The 23,507-nt window shown below is 31.9% G+C and overlaps 1 protein-coding gene across 1 annotated transcript in view; it reads right to left on the bottom strand.

The window, feature by feature from the left end:
• LOC105144851 (nephrin) overlaps nucleotides 1–21,737 on the bottom strand; it is a 275,992-nt gene extending 254,255 nt beyond the window's left edge. Inside the window, exons 1-2 of the mRNA XM_087415783.1 lie at nucleotides 21,604–21,737; nucleotides 21,035–21,074 (exon numbers count right to left, since the gene is read on the bottom strand). The gene's annotated coding sequence lies outside the window, so the exon portion shown is untranslated. The remainder of the gene's footprint in view (nucleotides 1–21,034; nucleotides 21,075–21,603) is intronic.
• Between the last annotated feature and the right edge of the window lie 1,770 nt (nucleotides 21,738–23,507).

Genomic DNA, 23,507 nt, shown 5'->3' with positions numbered 1-23,507 from the left:
TGAACAACCAGCTTGAGCGTGCTACATAATCATTTTGATGTTCCAATAAAATTATTTTCAGATTGGCTAGTTAAATTTTTAGATACTTCAGAAAACCTTTTCATGTGCACGTCAATTTTCTATTTTCTGCATTTCAGTGGTAAATTAATAGTTTAATAAAAATCAGCATTCAGTAAAATTCTTGTATGATTTATATCTTCGAAAAAAATTAAATATATATACCGAAAGATGAAATTAACAATTGTTGTATTTTATTCATTAACGCTGCGTTAACTCAAAAGGGATATTTATAAATATATCACCACGAAAAAAAGTAAATGTAATATATGCAGTACAACGGGGCTTCCACGGTCGAACGCACATTCGCCACGCTGTGATCCATAGAAATTTTGTTAACATTACGGCGACGTTCGATCATAACATGCTTGCATGATTCGAAAAGAACGTAAAGACGCGTATCGTGGAAGCAAATGGGCAATCGATTACCATAATACGGTGATTCCGGTGCATTCAATGGACATTTTGGTGTATATCGACGAACGAAGCACGATCTATATAAAGAATCGACAGGATTAATATATACGATGCACACGAAGCGAAGGTTCAATGAGATTTCACGCTATTGCTCTTTCCAAGCTTTATTCATTTTTCCTATAAAATTATTTGGACGTAAAAAAGCATATTACTAAATAATAATTGCACAAACGTTCAATCTTTTAATCCGAGCTTGTTACGTTCATTGTTACCAAAATGCACGAACCCGCAACGAGCTAAATTCGCAATTGCCCCCCCCCCCCCTTTTAATAGTATCTTTTTAATCCGCACCGATTCTGCACTGCAGCAAATTTCAAAACAAAAATTGCAATATCATTAAGCAAGCATCGCGGTGAGACCCAGCAAAATTACAGAATTAAATTTACCCGTTGAATGGTCAAATGTGCTCACCGAAGCTATCACGCGGCATAATAATCACGCGGCAGAATTCTCGCACCGATTCATGCTCTGTCTGGCGATAACCCCTGCTATAAATTGAGACAGATAGATCCGAAGCAGCGTATCGAGGAACCGTATGGCCGATAGATTATCATAATACGGTGATTTTGGTGCATTCCGCGACGAATCCCAGAGTAAAACGCGAATTCATGCGCGATCATGTGCGATTTAAGCTGCCACGATATTTACGTTCGCTTATTTGTACCTCTTCAGTAGAAAGATGCCATCGTGGCCGCGGTACATTTCCGCTCAAACGAGCGTTATTTCGCATTATGATCGGAGTCGCAAGGAAGTTAATGGCGATTAAATGATATGCGTCGCCGGAATGAGAATGAGGCACAGTTAGAAATATTATAGGTTTTGCGAGGTCTTATAAGAAGCTCAACGATATAGTTCACGCGTATAGAATCGGAATGGTATTTCTGCAAGACGAAGTTGTACGAGTTCCTATGACTATTGTATGACGCTTTAACTCCGTTGAGTCAATGTATGCGTGGAAGGTTTTGCTAAAATATCTAAAAATTTTACATATAGTTGTTTATAGATATTTTATATATATTATTCTAAAAATAATTTTATTTCGACCATCAAAATAATTATGTAGAATATAATATTTTATTTCAACCATTAAAATAATTATACTAAAATTCGTTGAGAAACGTTAAAACTTTTTGCAGTATTGTCGTTTGAGCATTTTATATAATCATTTTGATGGTCCAATACAATTATTTTCAGATCTGTATCTATCTACTTTTTTAAACATTTCAGTCTTTCCGTGTGGAGTCCAAGTATCTATATCGAATTTTAAATAATAAAAATTTTTATATTTTTATACGAATTTATGTATGATGTACGACGTTTCAAATATTGCATCCTTCGAATAACAAAGAGCAATTTTATACAGATTTTATCTCGATTTCACTTTTAGTGAAAACTTTGTAAAACACGATAGTAAAAAAGTGAAATATTGTGCATGGACATAAGAGTTCATGACGCAACGTTTAAAGATTAATTAGAGTCAAGAATCCTTATGCAAAAATATCTTCCCAAGATTTCCAATAATTTTCGAGCTATAAACAAAACAGCAAAAATTGATTAGATATCGTATAAACTATACTATGTGTTATATATTTAATATATATTTGAATGGTCCACCTACATAGCTTTTCGCTTGTTCCAACAAACCACTATCTTTTTTTCTTTATTTCATCGATAGAGAAATTCTATTATTGATTCACATACAATGTAAAACTACGTCATATATTATATATTGCCGGTTTACGTGCATCAATTCTTATCCAATACACATATATGTTTTTCCAATAGATATCATTATGCGTAAGATACGAGTTTTCGTAAATAGTTCATGTCGCAGATATGCGCAGTAGCCGTAACATTTCTCATTGTCACACGGACGCTCTCAGGCCATCGAATCCAGGGAGCGCTTCACTGTTTTCGCTTTTGCGTATTGCTTTCCTAATCCTGTCATTTCATATCCTCACTCTATTCTGAACCACGATCATTCAAGTGAATCAGCTTTCAAATAATTTCTATGAATCAAATTTATATACACATATATCGCAGACCATTTCGATAATTGACAAAAAATATTTGGAGAAAGAAATACTTTTCGTAATTAGATATTTAGTACTTGTAGTAATTATTTAATGGCTAAATACATAAAAAAAAATAATTTAGAAAGCTAGAAAATAAGAGCAAATCGAATTTTATATGATTTTAAATTTTGCATTGTAGCATAATATAAAAAATAAACAGATTAGACTTATTGCAAAACATAATTTTATAGAGAACCAAATATATAACGTTAAGATGAAAAGAACGGCTATCCATTCATATAAAATATGTTATAGAATTCTAAGTGTGTCACGAGTAACAGAAACATTTCAAAACATCTCTGCAAGGAGTGCTATGGAAAAGAGACGCTCGTCCTCAAGGAATGCGGCTGCGAAACGCATGGAACGTTATGAAATTTTCAAGGGTTTCCACATTTTATCGAGTCCGATTTCCGCTGGGGAATCGGCGCAGGGAAACGGGGCAGCAAATGCAATTCTTAACGCTATGGGGAACTCGTGTGGTGAAGCTGGAGTGTACGACTTCCGGCACGGCTTTCTCGACGATGAAGTCGTCGAGTTGACATGCGTCACGGCAGTTAGTGGAAAAATATTCTTGATTCCTTTCTCACTCGCTGGTTTTGGATTCAAGATTTCCTTTCTCACGTTTGTCGCAAAAATCAATAATACTTAAAATTTAAATAATATTTATTTAAGTTTTAAGAGATATTTATGTCTGATAAATCTTAAAATTTTGAATCCGTCATTACTATTAATGTCCGTAATTACTATTAAAAAATTAAAAATATTAATTTCTTGGGAAAAAAGTACACTTTTAAATACACAACCGTTTGCAAATATTTTTTTAAGACAATAAAACTTCAGATTCAAATTACTATCTACATAATTGAATATAAAGTTTTAATGTTGTTCAATGGTACATTTGAAGCATTAGAAAGATCTATTTCACAAAGACTAAATTTATACGAGAAAAGTAAATCTGGTGATAGCCAAAAAAACATTCCCGATAAACATCCCTTGCCAAGAAGAATTCCGCCTTAGTTTCTCCCTTCGTACTTGACCCTTGGAACATTCGAGCAGGAATAGAGTAATAAATCACCGGATTCTTTCCAATAACTGCCTGCGCATCGATAAGAAACGGCATAAAATTCCGCTTGAGAAAATACGCTGATAAAATTAATATATATTCTCACACGTATTGATATTTTTCTCTGCCGAACAAACTTTGATGACTAATATTTCAGAATGTGTTCGCACGCAAAGATTTTACGTTATTCGCTTTTCCATAATTTCATTATAAATATAAAAAGATTAATCCTCAACTATTACATAGCGCAATCGAATCTTCATAATTCTTCAAATATTTCTCAAAGTGTCAAAGACAATGAGAAAAAAAATTTTTTAAATATCACGTCGAATTAGTTGACGCTTTAATTACGATTGAGAAATTGCAATATTTCCGGATTAAAAATATCTTTTGTTTTTATTTCTTTCTGTCATCCATAAATCGGCGACGTTGCCGTCAGAAAAACACGACGTCGTGAATTAGTTAATGTTTCAATTGAATCGAAATGCAGCCAGAAAAAAAAGGAATGACAACAACGACGACGACGATGAGATCGACGAGACCGACGATGGTTCGTCGATCTTTTCAACGATTCTAGTCTTCAATTACGTCATTCCTGCGTTTACTTCTCGATAAATTCCGACACCTCATCCGTCACACTCGCGGACAGTTCTCTCTCGACCGGAAATCTCGCGTTTATTCCATCAGAGTCTGCCAAAAACAAAATTTCAAATGCAAATTGCCACAAACAAGAAAAATAAAAACAATGCGCTGCAATTTTCTATTTTGAAACTGCATTTTAATTTAAACAGAATTTAAAATTTCACAATATATATAATTTTATCATAAAGCGGATAAAAAATTAAATGCATTTTATTACTTCAAAGTAAGCGGAAAAACATTTTCACCATTTTTGTTTTATTTTTATATTAATTATTTATCTTTATATGTTGAAAATGCGTAACATGTGTCTGTAAATTACAATTTTAATTTTAACTATTTAATTTCATTAACTATGTGTGGCGGGATTTATTTCAGGTCAAAAAGATACATGTATTATAATAGATGCATTAGCTTATCGTGTATATTCTAATTATGCTATAAATACTGTTTGCGACACAATAACCCAATCGTAGTCTAATTATGGACAGTAATAGCAAACATTTGAACTCAATGAGAAATACGATAGTTTTCCCTTTTAATCAACGAGATTACGTACAGAGAGTTTAGAAACTCTATAGCTCGCCAAAGTTTTATCTATCAGTATATCAGCTTTCTCCGCTTATTCAATCGTTTATCATAAATAATTCTATTAATTATGTTAAAATGTCTAAAATAAAAATAAGAAAAAAATACACTTTTTAAAATATCAGTTTAGTCATTTAAAAGAAGCGTAAATAGAATGCTATCATATTTGTTTTATATCTTAATAAATATTCTCTTAAATGATATATATATAATTTTTAATAATATCAATGATCTTGATACAAAAAAGCTCTTTTATTAAGAGAGAGAAGAATTTCTGTTATCAAATTTTTCGTTTACAATTAAATTAACAATTTAAATCATTAATTTAAAAAAATCGTTTACAATTTTGTAAGGCACGATTAAACCAAAATTTATATTATTAGGTGTTGGAATTAATTCGTAGCGTTTTTTAATGAAAGAATGTTATTTATTTCACATGAGCATTAAAAAATACATTAATGAAAGTACTTCCCATCACTTGTAAAACGCTACGAATTAATTCCAACACCTAATATAATATTAATATAATTAATACTTCTCTGTATCTTTGTTTTAAAAAATGCCACAATTTCTCTATTTCACGGGACGAAAAATTTCTCACTTCAATTTCATCTACGAAAATTACTATTTCCTCATTCCGGAAAATACCTGTCGCAAATTTCGCAAAGAACTGAAAATAGCACGGCACGTAACCGAGATAAATCCGTGCATTGAAAGATTTTCCTTCTTCAAGAAATAAATAATTCTAGAGCAGGCAGAGAAAAAGCAAGGGGGCAAATTGTCTCATAAACAGTATGACGTGTAGTTCGTTGTCGCAATCAAAAGCAGATAGGTACACTGTATATTAAATCGAGTATTACGGTGAATATCATGAAAATGAAGTTTGCAAGTGAGCGCGCGCGAACGCATTTACGTAAATTTTGAGGAGTTAAATTGCTCGGAAAATGAGTAATCTCGCGAATAATGGAGAACGCCGGAAGTGGAAGGAACGAGGAGTGCACCGGTAGCGTAAACATTGTGCTGACTCGGGTTTAATCAGAAGGAGCTAAATGAGCTTCAGGTCAGCCCTCAGCAGCCCAACAACGGGATCACGTCTTTCCCCCCATCAGGATAAGGAACGTCCGAGATATTATATCATGTCGATCCGCATCGACTAAACCAGATCGGAGAAGGGTTGAGTATAAGAAGTTATCAAGCAACTTCAAAAGTTCGGAAATTATGGTCGACTTGTTTATAAGCCTGGTCTCAAGTGATAATTAGAAAAGTGAAGCATGACTTTCTTCGCGTCATCGATCGATCATTGTCATATTCGTCTTGTAGATTAATTTTTATATAATGTATAACAACGAAAGAAAGAAACGATTCAGCCTTTTGTCTCACTACTGAGGAATTGTTGTGAAATACTTTGCAACTTGAAGCGTGATATGAGTGGTGACAATGCCGATATTTATCGTGATTTCATCGCAAAATTATATTCGCAGATCTTATTAATTTATTTATTTTAAAACCGAAAATAAATCAATTATGATTAAAAACACAAGACATTTAAAAAAAAAACAAAAATCAAAATTTTTTAAATTCGACATATAAATAAAAATTTAATTAGTAATTTAACATTCAGTTCATGATAAAAAATTCACACATTTTAATAAAATAAATATTGATTAAAAAAAGAATAGATTACATTTTATGATTACAGTAGCATAGTTTGAAAAAAATTGAGAAAGTTTGAAAATTTAATTTTTAGAATCATTCATAAAATACATCGCGAATATAATTTTTCGATCCTTCTGATAAAATATAATCGTTTTATTATGTGTCATGATCATAAAAAATTTGTAATTTCCAATTTAATAAATTGCTTTAATTCAAATAAAAAATATGTATGCGGAACATAACCGAAAGTTTATTATATAGCCATAAAATTTAATCACTAGTATAAAATTTATGTAGATAAATGAAAATATAAATTTTAGTTCTTTTGTTTTATTTACAATATATAACTATGTAATTAGATTAAGATAAATCATTTTTAAGTATAAAAAAAACACAAACAGAAGATAATATATTTATAATAAGTAAATCCGCTATGTCTAATTGCATGTTACAAATACCAACGTCGAACTTTCATGTGGTTGATTTAAGCAAATGAACTCGTAGCATAGTACGCGAGCTTGCGAAAATTAGCATTTTGATGATTTCGGTTTTAAATGTCCATAATTGATTAATCATCTCTAATGCGGAGTGCCGGTGTGCGAGTCGTTATCCCTTTCTATGTAAACCGTGCTAGCATTAAGACAGTAATTGGATCTGTTTATTCGACTGATTACGGGCGAAACAAACCAGCTCGCTGATTGGTGGTTTTCCCATGTTTTCCCAGGGAAAAGCAAATCTCGTAAAGACATAATTGCGATCACAATTTACATCGATTATTTGTATTGATTATTCGCAATAATGAAGCTATACGATGTTTTATATTTTACAAATAAGCAGAAAATATTTTATTTTATATGCATTAAACCGTTTTATGGATTAACCCGTTTAATGTATGAATGAGAAAATATAGAAATTGTACTTTTATATCATTAAACTCCAAATGATTTGTGAGTGAGTTCAGATTTCGATGTTAAATATGCGTACATGAAAAGGCATTATATTTATGCTTGAACGATAAAACGTGACAATGAAAATGCATAACATACGTTTTACCATATTGATTATCTCGAAAATTGAACTCGCTGAAATGATGCTGAAATAATGCTGAGCATTAAACTAAAAATCTCAGTGATTGTCAATCGAGGGGAAAAGAAGAAGGAATAAAATATGTATAGGTACGTTAAAACAGCACAGCCGGCATCGCGTCATCCACACGATTGCATTTGAGCATATGAATATTACTCAAGCAATATGCCACGCGTCGAGTTAGGCGATATCATACCGGTGCAGCAACTCTCATCCCCCAATGTTAGCTCACAACAACTTCGGAAACATCCGCCGCGGGAATTATCCCCGAAATATCTGCGGCGCGGCCACATCCTGGGTTTCTCGCTCGCGTACGTACGCAGTGCGAAACGCGAAATTTATATTTCATAAATAAACCGACAGATAAAGTCGAGAGGGAGGAAGAGAAGAGATAGGAAGAGAGAATGCGCCGCGTCTTCAACCGGCAGTAATTCCCGGGTATTCACTTTCGAGAGTGCACCGGGGCTCATCCGGTGCACGCGAGATCCTTCCCGCGCGGCGAACCCGACGGAAACTTTTACCCTTAATCGTGCCGTATCTCGCGCGACTACCTCCACGAGCGTGCAACAAATCGGCTTTAAGGCGTACGCCATTATAAAACAGACTTCGTGCTGTATCCAGCTTGCGTGCGGCCTCGTCGCCTCTCCCTCTTTATTCTGATCTTTCCCCGCGACTTTCAAAATGTATTAAGTATGTGGAAAGATTAAACATTTTTCACTTGCTTGCCAGAAAAAAATTATTGCCGATAACCCCGGATCTTAATAAAAATCGCGATGAATGCTCGAGAATGAGCGACGAGCGAGAGATTGAGAGATAGAACGTTTAATTTTACTTGGTTCTTTAATATTTTAGTAAAATAATTTTATCTTTATTCACACTATACTTTATAGTTTATAGAATTTATACTAACGTAATATAATTTCGTAAACAAACATCTCTTTATGTCAGAAATCTGAAGATAAATTAAAGCGACATTTACAGCAACTTGTAACATAACAATTCCTCACGATTGTAATTGTCTTTCATAAATGCGATATATTCTATAATAAATTGCTTTTTTCTCCCGCTTTTTTCCCCGTTCGTTTCTGCGTCTCTTGTTTCCAGAACATATGACATGTCGCAATGGTTGCATGCCTAAGGTGTGTATACATTCTTTGAGCCTGGTTTATATGTGCAACACTGGAAATAGGTGAATCTATCTCGCGCCCTCCACGAGGTATGCGAGGATTTTAATTTCACTCGAAAAAGAGAAGTAATACTTTAAAAAGTGCACAAAAGGAGTCGGCTTCCGAGAGAAATTAGTTTTGTCGAGCTCCATCTCCGGCGGCAGCAGTGGCGGCTGCTGCTGCTGCTGTTGCTGCTTCTATTGCAGCTGCATCCGCGAACTGATATGAACGCGAGCATAGCTCAAGATGGCCCGGGGAAAATGCAGTTTGCTGTTACGCGGAATGAATTCCAACCAAAACGGCGCTTGTTTAAACGAGAATTAACGGGATGTCCGCTGTTCGCGATATTAATTGCCGGTAATAAGCGATTTATCGTTTAATGGCTCTCTGGCGAGAATGTATCGCAGGCCGCTCATTGTGTCGAGTAAAATTTAATTTCAATCTTTGACCACTTTCGTTTCGCGACTAATACATGCAGATTTTTCGCAACTGCAATTTTTCAAAGCCGTTTTACCGCTAGTGAATTTACGCAGGTATTTTTAATCAACCATTTTATTCGAAAAACGATTTAACATGCAACTTTACAAAAAATGTTGCCATATTTTTGTATAAAATTTGCCTGAATAATGAAATAGATGAACGATAAACACAAATGTGCGTGTATGTCATGCCTGAAAAATGCATTGTTTAATCAATCTTTTAATTACCAAATTTATTTTTTATCTTTTATTTTTAAAGAAACTTACTTTTATAGAAATGTAATTTTCATGTCAACACATGTAAAATTCTGTTGTTTATATTTTACATTAATATATTAATTGTCGAAAATGTAATGCTAAAATAGAATATATAATGCAGGAATATGCATGTCATAAATGCTACGGTTCGCATACCATGTTTTTAAATGACGTTATTCAGACACGTTCTCTCAAGCATGACCTAGTTCCAAAGTGGTCAAGGTTTGAAAGGCCTTCATTTTAGCTTACGCTAAGTATTTAAGGAATTTCAGCTACGCGAAAAATGTTATCTGAACGCACGTTTTTCTGCTCATGATGTTTCCCTACTTGCTAAGAAATTTAACCGCGGCATTGCGAAGTATATTACACAGTTTCTACGCATCATTAATTTGCTATTCGCGATAATAACTGTACATAAATGCAATCCAGTTAATATTAGTATAAAATTAAAAGTAATATAAAAGGCTCTGTAGTAATAAGCAAAAGGTAGTATAAAAGAAGGGCAACGCCTATATATGCGTCATTGGCTCGTTGCCCTTCTTTTATACTACCTTTTGATTAGTATAAAAATTCCTAATACATATACTTCAATGAATTGCCTCATTAAAATTAGAAGATCTTATAAATCTTGTTTAGCATTATACGAAATATATTTAATATTCGTACGTTTCATTTTGCATATAATTATCCCGCAGTAGAATTTTGTTTTGTTAGATAATTTATTAATTTCTTTGTCGAGATAATATATGGTTTTATTTAATCTTAAAAGTTGCAAAAAACTGACAGTAAAACTATAGGGGAAAAAACTAAAGTTTAACTACAATTTGCCAAAGAATTTTCAGTCAAGAGGAAGTGCATCAACCTTATTGTATTAAATATTTCAACGTTTACAACAGAACCATTGAAAATAATCTTCCAATTTTGTCTTACATTAGCAAGCGAGTAAGAAAAGAGCTATTTACGACATCAGCGGGCGAAAAGAAAAGGTCGAAGAAGACTTCGGAAGGATATAAGAAAGGAAGGATAGAGAAATAGGACGCGGGTAGGAGCTTGCGAGTCATAAATCGCGGACCTTGCTGCACGGATGTCGAGATAGGAAGGTATTTTCCGACACGCGGGTGCTACAAAATTTTAAGAGCTTAATCGGCCGCGTCATGTTTCACGAGAGGAACGGCTTGTTTCTAATTAACGCTGATTACTAATGTCCGATTCCGGTTACTACGCTCGCTAAAAATCAATGAACAAGTATTTGCAATTAGTTTTACAACGTATTGTATTTTAACGATTATGTATACCTCGAACAAAATTAATTGCGGTTTAACTAAACAGATATCAAATTTAAATACGACAATAATTCCTGATATTATTTGATAGAATACTAGCTTGGTGTACGAAAAGCATTATTGCGAGTATAATTAATACATCATAAATATCACGATTATAATTAAGAATTAATAAACTGTACCATTTTTATTATTTGATTAAAGAAAATGGAGAGATTCATAATTTCTTCGTATCACAGAGTCATAAATATTAATGACGATATAAATGAGATAACTTTAATTAACAAATTAATGCTAAATGTGTGCTCATTTACAAAGAATAATTGTGTGTGTGTGTGTGTGTGTGTGTGTGTGTGTGTGTGTGTGTGTGTGTGTACCTCCAAAATTACATATTTCATATATACAGTATACAGTATAAATACGTAATTTAAATCAACGCAATTAAAACTTTCAACATATTGTTTAAAATTCTGTTAATTTCGGTTGTGCTACTGCGAAAAAACTTAAGAACCGCGAAAGGTTTTGTCATTTAGCATCGGACAGATTGTCTCGCTATACAATTTCGAAATTTTGTCCTCGGAAGTGGTAAAGCAAGTAACGTGAGCAAAGTTTTCATGTAACAACGTCAGACAGCCTATTGTAATCTCTATCGATTTCGCGGCACGAAACTTGGAAGCTCTACGCGTTTCAGTCCTGAACCGGAAAGTTCAAAAGTCGATTGGTTCCACCAAGCATTCGATTGCTGTTCTGAAATCGGGTTTGCATTATTCCCTCGACTTCCGGTACAACGTCTAACCATAGCAACTTAATCGGATTTTTATAAATAGTTATTGTATATTCCTGCGATTGTCCTGGCGACGTAATATCGATCGCATTACTTTTATCAGAAAAATCAAGTTTTCTTGACATAGATAATTAGATTTTTCTTCTTATTTTTAACTTATCATTTGCATGTGTTAAAAGATGCAAGAATCCGATAAACTACTTAAATGTTTTATAATAAAGAACTAAACGTCAATTTTCATTATACTTTGAATATTTTAAAACACTTGCTATAGAATAACAAAAAGTTCAGTCGTAAAGTTTTATCTATCAAATCATTAGTAATCTATATTTAAAAAAGATAAACTCTGGAGTTATATCTTCAATGTTAAATATATATAAATATAAAAAATATAAATAAACCAATAAAACATTAAATATCACAAATAAAAATTAACTTAAATCAAAATGATTATCTGTAGCTTTGATATAAGTTTTAAGGCATTTTAGGAATACATCAACAATGTCTGCGCATTTTTTCACGATAAATTCTCCGAGACAATAAATAGAATAGATAGGTCCTCACAAACCAATGAACATTTTTTTATGTAAAATATTTTTGGTATTTAATAAGATTAATATAACTAACACTCCAGAGTTTGTTTTTTTAATATACAATATATTACTATCCAGATAGCAAGCTAACGTTATTTATCGTCATTTTTACATACTTGGGTAATGATTTAATAAAACGCAAAACTTTGTGATCAAACTTTCTTATCACCCTATAGATATTTAAATTAATACATTATTAAGCAGACTAAACCTTTCAATAATTTCAAAATGAAGATCTTCAAAAATCTATTTCAGCTTGAGTATGGAAAATAATTTTAAAATAAAAAAAAAGCTATTTTTTCATATTAGAAAAAAATTTTTTTTAATTATTTAAAAGTACTCAAAAATTTCTTTTGAACTTATTCGAATATTGTAATTTTTTATTTATCCTTATTCTATATATCGTTATGAATATAATTTCATCAAATAATCTTCAAGTTCTTTTGTGCCTCAGAAACGCTCAGATCGCTACGTGCCTTCTAAGATCTAACGGGAGAACAATGTGCAAAAGGAAAATGATGGACGATTAAAATAGAGGAACAGGATGTGCACCAAAGAGAAGGTAGGTTTCCCTATCGAGAAGAGAGAATCCAATATTAAACCTGCAACGTGCTTCGCGCAGCCGAAACGCCTCAAACTCAGCTATCGTTCCGTGTTATTGCATAAACATCCCGTTAGCGTCGCTACTCGAATTTCAATTATCATCGACGTGCCACTACTTGCGCCCCTTAGTCCTCCCACACCAACCCTCGCATCCCCTGTCTGCGACACAAGAGGGAGTCGCAATAAATCGATAACCGTTCCAATAACGATTGACAACGCGACCACGGCCGCGTGACACGCATCGGACCCGATTTAAATGACAAAGGGGATTAATCGTCTGGCTCGTCCGAGTTTTCATCGCATCCTCTGGCAAACTCGACACCCCCGCGTATCCACGCGTTTGCAGTTTGCTCGACTACTATCACTTCGTCGAGCCGACACCTTTTTCATTTTCGTTCGGGAAATCGGCTCGTCGACCCAGTCCTTCGATTTTCATGGTTCTGTTCGCAATGTTCGCGCGTTGTTTTTTCGGATTCTCCTTCCGACTGATGCGTTTCCGTTGTTTTTCGTCGCGTTCTCGCGTTCTTTTTTGTCGTACCACTTTTGACGAACCTTCGCAAACAGCTCGTCGTCGTCGATGCCGTCGTGGCCAATCGATCGCGGCTTCGAGTGACAAACGTGTCCGGCCTTATCGATGTCGGTTCGCTGCTTTTTCGCGATCGATCAATCCCGCTGACTATCGTAAAGTTTGACAGGAAACAACGTTTACATGATGACCATGAATGATGTTCTAGAGAATGTTTCTTTAGCGTAACGATATTACTTACAATGTTTCTTAAAAAATTGACGTTATCATATTATGATATAATATAATGAAAATATGAAAGTTGTTGCATTTTTTTTTTGTAAGTTAATGATGTTCTCACGCTTTTCTGACAACACTTTATATCTGAATGTCTAATAACTGTCTTTATATAATTATAAATTTTTAATTTTCCTTACAAAGACAATATTATACTATATAATAAATGAATTTACATATTTAAATATGTAGTATAATGTTACTTTTACACAGAATTTTATATGAAAGCACATATTACTGAAGGCAGTTACTATATACACTTGGATTTACAGTGAATTTTATATGTAAAGATTCAATTTTTTATATAATTACTAAATAATAACTTTGTTTTTATAACGTATCTATAGTATAAATCATATATTATATAGAAGGTGCCCCAATATTCGCAAATTAAAATATCAACTAGAAAATTCTCGAAAAAATAAATAAATAATGTATAAATAATATTCTATTTTTTCATTTCCAGCAGTAGTTTTTGAAATATAAAAATTAAAAAATAGTAATTACAGATTATACACGATTAAATAATCGTCCTATTTGTAAGCCGTGCATCAATAGTGATCACTTTATAGGCTCATATATACACATTAAATTAAACAATAATGATTATGTGCATAACGTTCGCGCAATATCGTGTGTTGCATATAATATTTGTTGATTAATTTTTTGTACAGATAAATTCAATAAATTTTCTACAATAAATTCCCTACAGCAGTAATACAATTGCAGTAATACACACTTGCATATTAATGTACTGCAAATTCTGTTGTTGTTATCCAACTTGCAACATCGTAGCAATCTGTTAAACTCCACAAGTTCGCGTATACCAGATTGTTCTCAACTCCACCCTTTCCGTGTATAAGAATTCTATCTCGTTAATTGTCCCTCCGTGATTCCTAATCTTTGTTTTCGATTCTCATTACAGCAATTGAAAAAAAAAGTACTGGCCAATATCTGCATGTATTGCATAATTAACCTGTAACTGAGACATATGGTGGATGTCCTGGTGTGTTGGAACCCAGGACATTTTTTTAATAATGTAATGATTCAGAATGTTAGATTTTATAATCTTATTTTTCAATTTTATTCTATTTATATAGATTATTCTGTTCATATTTATTATACTATTATTTATTATATTATATTTATAAGTTTAAATGCATTGCAATTTTTTATATAGTTAAAAATTTTAAACTGCTTCAAAAATTAATAACAAAAAATTTTTACGAGTCCCGAGGACTTATATGTTCTTTTAACTTTCACCAAAAAATATGTGTTCCTGTTACAAGTTAATTTTATTGCTATATAATTATCAAGTCGTCAATTTTAGATTTTATACACATATATTGGAAATTCAACTGTATGAGAAACAATTTCTCAACGAGAAGTATACATCCGAGATTAAAGAACAAAATCACAATCGGAAGGCGTCGTCGTATCGCACTCTACTTCGAAATTCGTAACAGTCTTTGTGGGCGGAAATCTCGAAACATTATCACAGACGTACGTACAAGAGCGAATTTCTCAAACACAACGATCGCCTCAAGTTGCTTCCGCTCGGTAAGTAGTTTTGCCTCGGCACTTCTCCGTAAGAGAGGACAAAGTTACTTCCTGGTGCGCACGACGGTTCTACCGACCAACGGGCTTCTTCCGCACGAAAAGTTCATTCGAATCGAGTTGAGCGTTATTCAGATAGAGTTTCGTCGAACCACAAATATTCGTCGGCGCGCGGAATATTTAGGTCTCCTTTGGCTTTCATTCTCGCTTTAGCTCGCGCCGCGCCGCAGAGAGCTTTTGTTTTCCTTTCCCACTGATAAATTCCGACGCGTGCGCTTACTTTATAACAAATTAACACCGTCGTATTTTATTATTTGTAATATATTTTATTAACGTGTTAAATAAGTCGCGAGTACTTTATCTAACCACGAATTTTATACTATAAAAATAAACGACATATAACAGAGTCTTTCACGTAATTTAAATCGTAATGTTATTTCATTGATAAATATAATAAAAAAATAATTAAAAATTATTCTTTCTCTTTTTAAATTGCTCCCTAAAAGAATAAGTGATTTTACATCGGGGAAAATAATTTTAGTAGTTGTGATTATAATTACATAATACTATAATTATGATATTACTGCTATAATATTAGTAATAATAATTATATGTATAGTTCTATAAAAAAAAATATAGTTAGCATCAAAATACAATATTTGATACAAATTATAGTTGAATCATGCAGTCATTTTTATATAATAACTATAATTATATAATAGTTATTTTCGGTGCCAACTATATTTTTTTATTACTAACATTATGACAATAATTATCATAATTATAGTACAAAATAATTAATAGTCAAAAATATTAAAAACTTTTCTCTCAGTCTTCCTCTATTGTAGCACAAAGTTACATAACTCCAATAATTACACATTCTTCTCTTTTCATGAATATTATATTGTAAATTAATTATATCATAAATTAATTATGACACAGATATCACAGAGTCATAAAGTTGATACGAAATTCACGTTTTAAATTGACGCTGCTGTAATTTGGACTGCAAAGTTGAGTCTCTAAAATATATAGCCGGCTTCTCGACTAACGCTCTACGGTCACTTTGAGGCGTTTCAAGGGTCTCTGCGGAGCGGAGCGAAGGAACCTGAAATTCCCCGTAGAACCGCGAACCTCGAGAAGGAAGTGCTGTGGCGTACCACCGGTTCGATCCTGGGATACAGTTCGGCCTCAACGAGCTACTCGTGTTGTAACCAAAACAGTTTGACATTGACCGTCGCGAACAATTGTCCAACTATTATAATGAAATACTCAATCACAAAATTCAAACTTTTTTTAGCATTGCTGTAAACTTGGAATTATTAAATCCTAGCTAAATATAGCTAATCTAATAATAAAATCAGATTCATAAAAATCACATTGCAAAGTAAAAATTACTAGAAAAACTTCATATACATAAGTTGAATATTAAGTTTTTATATTAAGTAAATATGAACATATTTTTGAATTTTAGAACAAAAACTTTCATTTACGTATATTAACCAAGAATGACTTTAAATAATAATGTACATTTATACTAACAAAAACGAAATAAAAGAATATTTCTTCGCCCGAATAAATTAATCGTCTCGCGAGCTGGTTTATTATACAACCAACAAAGATGTTGGTATTGGAGTTCATTCCAGAAAGAATGAACCGCAATATTACATTGCAGAACGAAGAGTGAGGAAGGGTTAAAATTCCAACGCACCACTACGGTAAATTAGAATCTTATTGTCGACGAATGGGAGTTAGTAGTCCGTAGCCAGAAGAATTCCAGTAAAATGCGAATCTTCTTAATCTCTACGATCAAATTCGAAGCGTCATAAATAAAATAAAAAGTATTGCCGCGACATTTATCGAATTGCAAGAAATATTCAGATTGATTCTATTTTATTAAGCGGGCAAGCTGATTTTCCGAGATCTCGACAAAGAGATGGGAGCTCGTTGCTGGTGCGTTTTTCGCATCGACTTGCAAATTGCATTAGGACGTCGATACGCTCACGAGAAGAGTAATCCGCCGTATTACTTTCCGTGCCGTGCATCCCTTAAACGGCGGCGGGTTACATTGGCCGCGAACGAATCGATTTTCCGCTTCCGTTCGCTATCAGTGTCACCCAGGCCGAGAGCTGAGTGCATCCATGGACGATATTAACCTTAGCCGCGTTTTATCGGAAAGTATCGACGCCCGCCAGCCGTTCCTGGTAATAGGAACTGATACCGATGTAATTAATCGCCGCCGGCAACTGCTCCACGCATCGGGAAATACCGAAAACCGGTCTCGCGTTTCATCGCGCGGCAATGCTCTCAGAATATATTGTGTGTATTGAATATGCGTGAACATTCAATGCATTATGAACATTCATAACATTATATATATTAAATAGAATATATATTGAATAGATATTCGATAACTGTATTTCATATGTCTTTTCATTTTGGAACGAGATCTGTTCTTTACAGCTGAATTAATGTACATTCATTTTTTAAATGAAATAGACGTATATTTGTAATTTAATGAAAAGTTCTTAGAAGGAAAGGAGGATATAAAATTTTATTTGCTTCAATCCATATTAATCTATTAACAACTCTGAATTAATTTTCAGATGATTGATAGTAATTTCATGACAGTGATATAAATAAAAATTTTATTCTTTATTTCAACTAATTTTTCCAGAGTGTACACTATTAAATCTATAATATAATGTCAAATTTAATCTAATTTGAATTGTTACTGCTTCTACTCAATATATCATTGTTCCATACTGAATCAATAGAGTTAAACAGTTTAAAATAGAGAATTCAAATTAGATTAAATTTGACACTGTATAGTAACGATATATTAAATTTGTAATTAGGTACACATGATGCAATAAGCTGAAGTGAAACAAATATATGTTTCACTTCAGCTTTTTGTACCGTGTGCATCAATTCGGAAAGTGCAGCAATAAAAAAAACAGACCTATTATAGATTTAACAGTGTAGTGTCATTAATTTTCAATTTCCATGAAGAAAAATATATAAGATAATGCAGAAATAAAATGATCCCCAAATGGTTACGACAAAGTGGAAGTTGTACTCTTCTTTTATAGTGTACTCCGATGAAGCAATAAAGAATAAGCTTCTTACCTACATTTTTTATTTTTCAAAATGGATAAGCTAATTTAAAAAGAATAAACTTCTAGTTTCATTATTATTCTATACAACATATTTTTATATCAATTAATAACAAATAATCATACACTGAAGAAAAATTTACTAAATTTTATTAAATTTGAATAGTACTAAAGAAATATTTACCAAATGTAAACATGTATTTATTTAAAATTCATAATTCTTTTATTTTAAATAAATGTTTATTTACTGTAAGTAATTATTTTTATTAGAATTATTCAAACAAACATTTAATAAATTTTTTTTTAGTGTATTTTATTAAAGTAAATTTCTATAACGATTATTCTTATAACTGTCGCGCTAACAATAAGTTCCCAATTTTCGATTCTTATTATTAATACAGACAACCCAGATTTTCCTGACTAGATGTCGGCATTTTAGCTGGATTACATTTCACTTTAATTGTTCTCTGTTAATTGACGCTCTTTCAGTTTTCGCAAGCCCGACACGGACTCATTATCGCTCTCATCGCAGACAAGATCGACATTATTATTACTGCTTAACAATCGCATCCTATTCCCGTTGTAACACAACGACGGCATCAAATCCCACTTGAGCCGTTTGCTCCTCCCTTAAGCTTCCGTAACTACGTTCTATCTGAATAGACGCAGAATGCACAAATTAATAATTCTCAACACTAAAGTGTTAAACAAGTTTAAGCAGTTCTGCAGAGGTCAAACACAGATATCTGCGATAAATATGCAAAATGCTTAGAAGGAAACACGAAAAAATAATTGAGTGTTTATTATTCACGTTATGGTATTAATAATGCAATTTTCTTAATAATGAGGCATTCTCTTCAAGCATAATTCCTAGTGAAAGATTTATAAGTTAAGTATTACTCTCACTCTCATCGCGGGCTCTTTCGGTCTATTCTCGCTTATCATCACTTCATAATAACGAATCTTTTTTTAATATCGATAATTGTTGCATCTGGCAAAAGTGCAAATTAAATAATTCATGTTTGAAGAAGCTTGTTTACGAAAATGTAATATTTAATATTATCTCTATCTTAAATTTATTTTTCAAAGAAATAATTCTAAGAAAACTCAATTTACAAATGTAAACCTTGACAACATTTTTCGAAATTTATAATTCAAATTACTTACATAATTTGATGGATAATTTGATGATTTAATCATTTTTATAAATTTATCGCGATTAATTAACAATAATAAAATATATAATTTCCCAATATTTTACTGCAGGTGTCAACGTTTTTAAAAATTTAATATTTTTTAACATCACCTTTATATAAAACTTGTAAAACCTGATTTATATAAAATTATTATTTCAACTACATGACATTGCACTGATTAAAAATGATAAAAAAGAACATCATATTATCGATGCACATCCTTTAGCATAATTTTTGAAACAGAAATGCAATGGCATTACGAAATGCATTTCAATTGATGCAAAATAATAGATTTTACTGATTAACAAGTTATCAAGGAAACTATGTGTGTATATCTATAACAAACGATTTCATCGATTCTACTGATTTTAATACCATTAGATCTATATTGAAGCGAGTACAAATACATTTGCATCACATTTGCGTTAATAACTATATGCGCGGCGTTCCCCAGGAGTTTGCAACTATGAAACCTAGTATCGTCTATTTATGCAAAAGCATAAATAGATTTTTGTTACGTTATTGTCCTGATATTGTCAAGAACACATATTTTATATTTGCATATTTTATAGTTACATTTCATATTTACAATTATTAATCATTATTTTAAATATAATACGATAAAATACGATATCAGTATATTAAATAAATAAAAAATAAAACAGATATTGTATATTGGTAAGAAAAGCATAATTTATTTGCAAAAAGACATGTAATTAATCAACTTTAAGATAATATACATTTAAAAAATTATATTTCGTGATGAAATATTTATTTTGCCTTTATTTTATTTTGTTTTGTTTCAAGTAATGACAAATAAAGCGTTAATAAAATGTTAATAAATATTTATGAATAATTATGCTATAATAGACTAGATTAAAATTAGTCCATTATAGTAATAAAAACAATTAATAATTTGATTAATAGATCAATTAGTTTGATTAATAGATCAATTAATAATTTGATTAATAGATTAATAGATCAATAGATTCAACTTTTTTATTCTACAAATTAGAATATGCCATGTAATTAGAAAATATTTCTATTTTCTATTGTTTTAATTTGTACTTGTGACACACATACATATATATATATATATATATATATATATATATATATAATATATATATATGTAAAAAAAATTAAATGTATATATATCTTTCTTTGTATAGAGAGGTTTACATTATATTTAATCTTGAAATATTTCCCATCATTTCTGTATTTTCTGTACTGTCTGCATTATGTTTGTATCAATTTCATGCGATTATTTGGTAATCATTCTGTTTGTGATATACCAAATTGTATACGTAATGTTCCAATAAATGATGCATCATTATAATAAACTCTATTTTATGAGTTCATTATAGTATATCCCATTATAGTATGCATAAACATACATCAATTGCTTTTACATATTTCAGGATTAAATAATAATATTAATTTGTTCTAGCTCATCCATTTTAAAGTAATGAATTTATGAAGTGTTACATTGATCTGTAATTCCTCCCTCTTCACAAATCCATTATCTCATTAAAATAAAAAGTATTCTGACTCACCAAACGATGCGGAGCAGTGGAGTTACAGCACTATGTCGATCTGTAAAACACAAATAGACAATTTATAGCAATATTTAAAATAAATTTCCGAAAAATTATCATTTTATACAAATATAATATAATCAATCATCAACAATTTAGGAGCAGATTTTCAAAATGCGTTATGTTCAAAATTTTTCAAAAAACAAGAAAGAAAGAAACAATGCACACAAGAAAACTATGCACTTTACAATGTTAATCAGTAGAATGTGAAATATTATAAACAGAATTGCTTAACAATTGCTACAAATATTATTTTACAATTGCAACAAATGCATTTTATTCGTTTCTAGTTAATAAAAAAAAACATAATGCACTTCGAAATATCTATGCTTTTTCGGTATATAAATTAACGACGAAAAAATGCTTTCCTGAATATCTCAGAGTAGTTTATAATGTAAGTCTTCAACAGTGAATATTATGTTACTCTAATTAAAAAAAATTAAATTTTGTAAAACGCATTTTGAAAGTCTGCTCCTCAATTAAATCTACAAGTACAATATAAGACGAAATAATGAATTTTTGCTTACTCAATAGTTGCTCCGCCGACGCCCGATGCCTCCTGGCGTCCTTTTCTCAGATTCCATAGTTGCCGACTGCACAAAACACTACACTCGCGAAAACGCAGTTTATTATACTTGCACAACACTTTGTTGTACGGCATTTTCGATTATTCACAGATTCGATATTAATCATTATCTTTAACTAACAATCCCTACTTACGTATTATTGTATTAAAATTTCAACATACAATACGGGAATACGCAACGAGTTTATTAGCGCCTTAAAACATTAAGACGGTCTTGTGAAACGAGAAAAGATTATATTTTTCGGCCTATAAATTTTGAATCGTGAATTTAATTAATCGCACGATCTTATAATTGTTAACTGTTCCCGAAATTGCATTTCAAGGAACGACAAAGGTTGCGAGACACAGAGCTTTTCACGCCAGTAATTCTCCACTCGCACGTTTCTGTTCGAATGATGGCCTTAGGGGCTAAGTACAAAGATAACCGTAACTTGCGAGTGGAATGTAAGTCGTAGTCGTAAGTTAAGTAAAACGTTGTGCGTTGACTGACGATTACGACACGGTTCACGACTCAATTACAACTATCTTTGGGTCGAGGATCCTTAGACGGCTCTACTGTGTACGCACTACGCAACGACATGGAGGGGGAAGGGGCGCTAACGTTACAATACAGGCAATTAGCAAATGACCTCTCCCAAAACCGTTGAACGTTGTATAGTGTATACACTTGGCTATGCAGTGTATACACTATGTTTATAATTCCCGCATCGAGACCGATTCCGGCAAATACCAAGAAATGACGAAAGCGATTATTTCTTATACGATGTGGCGTATAATTTTTTGCACATCCGCGTCTTATTGTAACTGAATATCAAAAGGATTAAAAAAGGAGCGATCTTTTAGGCTACAGAAAAAAAGATGTAATAATAAAAGAAAGTGCTATTTGTAGATTTTGATCTTCTGGATATGATAAAATTATTAAAAAGTTCGTAACGTTTGAGATATATATTTAAAAAAAGAAACATGAACATGGCCTATTTATTCAAATTTCAGTGCTCTTGCTCAATTTTCGAGATATTTTTCAAACGCCATAAACTTTTTAATAATTTTATTATATTCAGAAAGTCAAAATTTACAAAAAACATTCTTTTACTTACACTTTTTTGGAAAAAGAGTCCTTTTTTCTTCTTTTGTCTAAAATTGTTTAAAATTACTTCAATCAGACATTTTCTACAGTATCATTAATCCGAAAATGATAATTGATAAATTATATATTTGATATGCAAAAATTAAGAAAATAGAGAGAGAGAACATTAAGAGCATTAAGAAAATAATTATTGCCTATAGATATATCGAAATAGTAATTTATTCCTGTTATACTTCGATTTTTGTTTTACGTATATAAATCGCGAAAAATTTTTTAACTATATATGATTCTATAATCGTGAATATTAATTGTACGGTTTTATAATTGCCAGTTGATCGCGTTTTAATTTAAGAAATGATAACGAGATGTACGATCAGAGCTTTCACGCATCAATACCACTCACACGTCTCTACCCGAATGATCGCTTGGAGTCTTTGCAAAATACGCAGAACACAATGACGTGTGACCGCAGCATAGTGGGGCGTGTTATACGTTACCGGTTACGATTCAAACGACAAACAATTATTTTTAAGATGAATATGGATTTCTCTCTTGTATCCGCAAATCATATTATCACAAATGAGTATCAAAAATTTGATAGTGTGTCCAAATTAGACGAAATAGCGAGTCTACTATTTCAAGCAATTAACGTGATTGAATTTACAAGTAAGAATTTTAATTAAAAATCAATTAATGCCAACTAAAATGTTCAATCGCTCGGCGAATAAGCTAACACGATTTATCAGTGTTTAAACCGG

This window comes from Acromyrmex echinatior, chromosome 18, assembly GCF_024713525.1.
Source record: "Acromyrmex echinatior isolate Ae372 chromosome 18, ASM2471352v2, whole genome shotgun sequence".
Taxonomy (NCBI): domain Eukaryota; kingdom Metazoa; phylum Arthropoda; class Insecta; order Hymenoptera; family Formicidae; genus Acromyrmex; species Acromyrmex echinatior.
The sequence above is the reverse complement of the archived record's forward strand: the minus strand, read 5'-3'. Positions and strand labels throughout refer to the sequence as shown.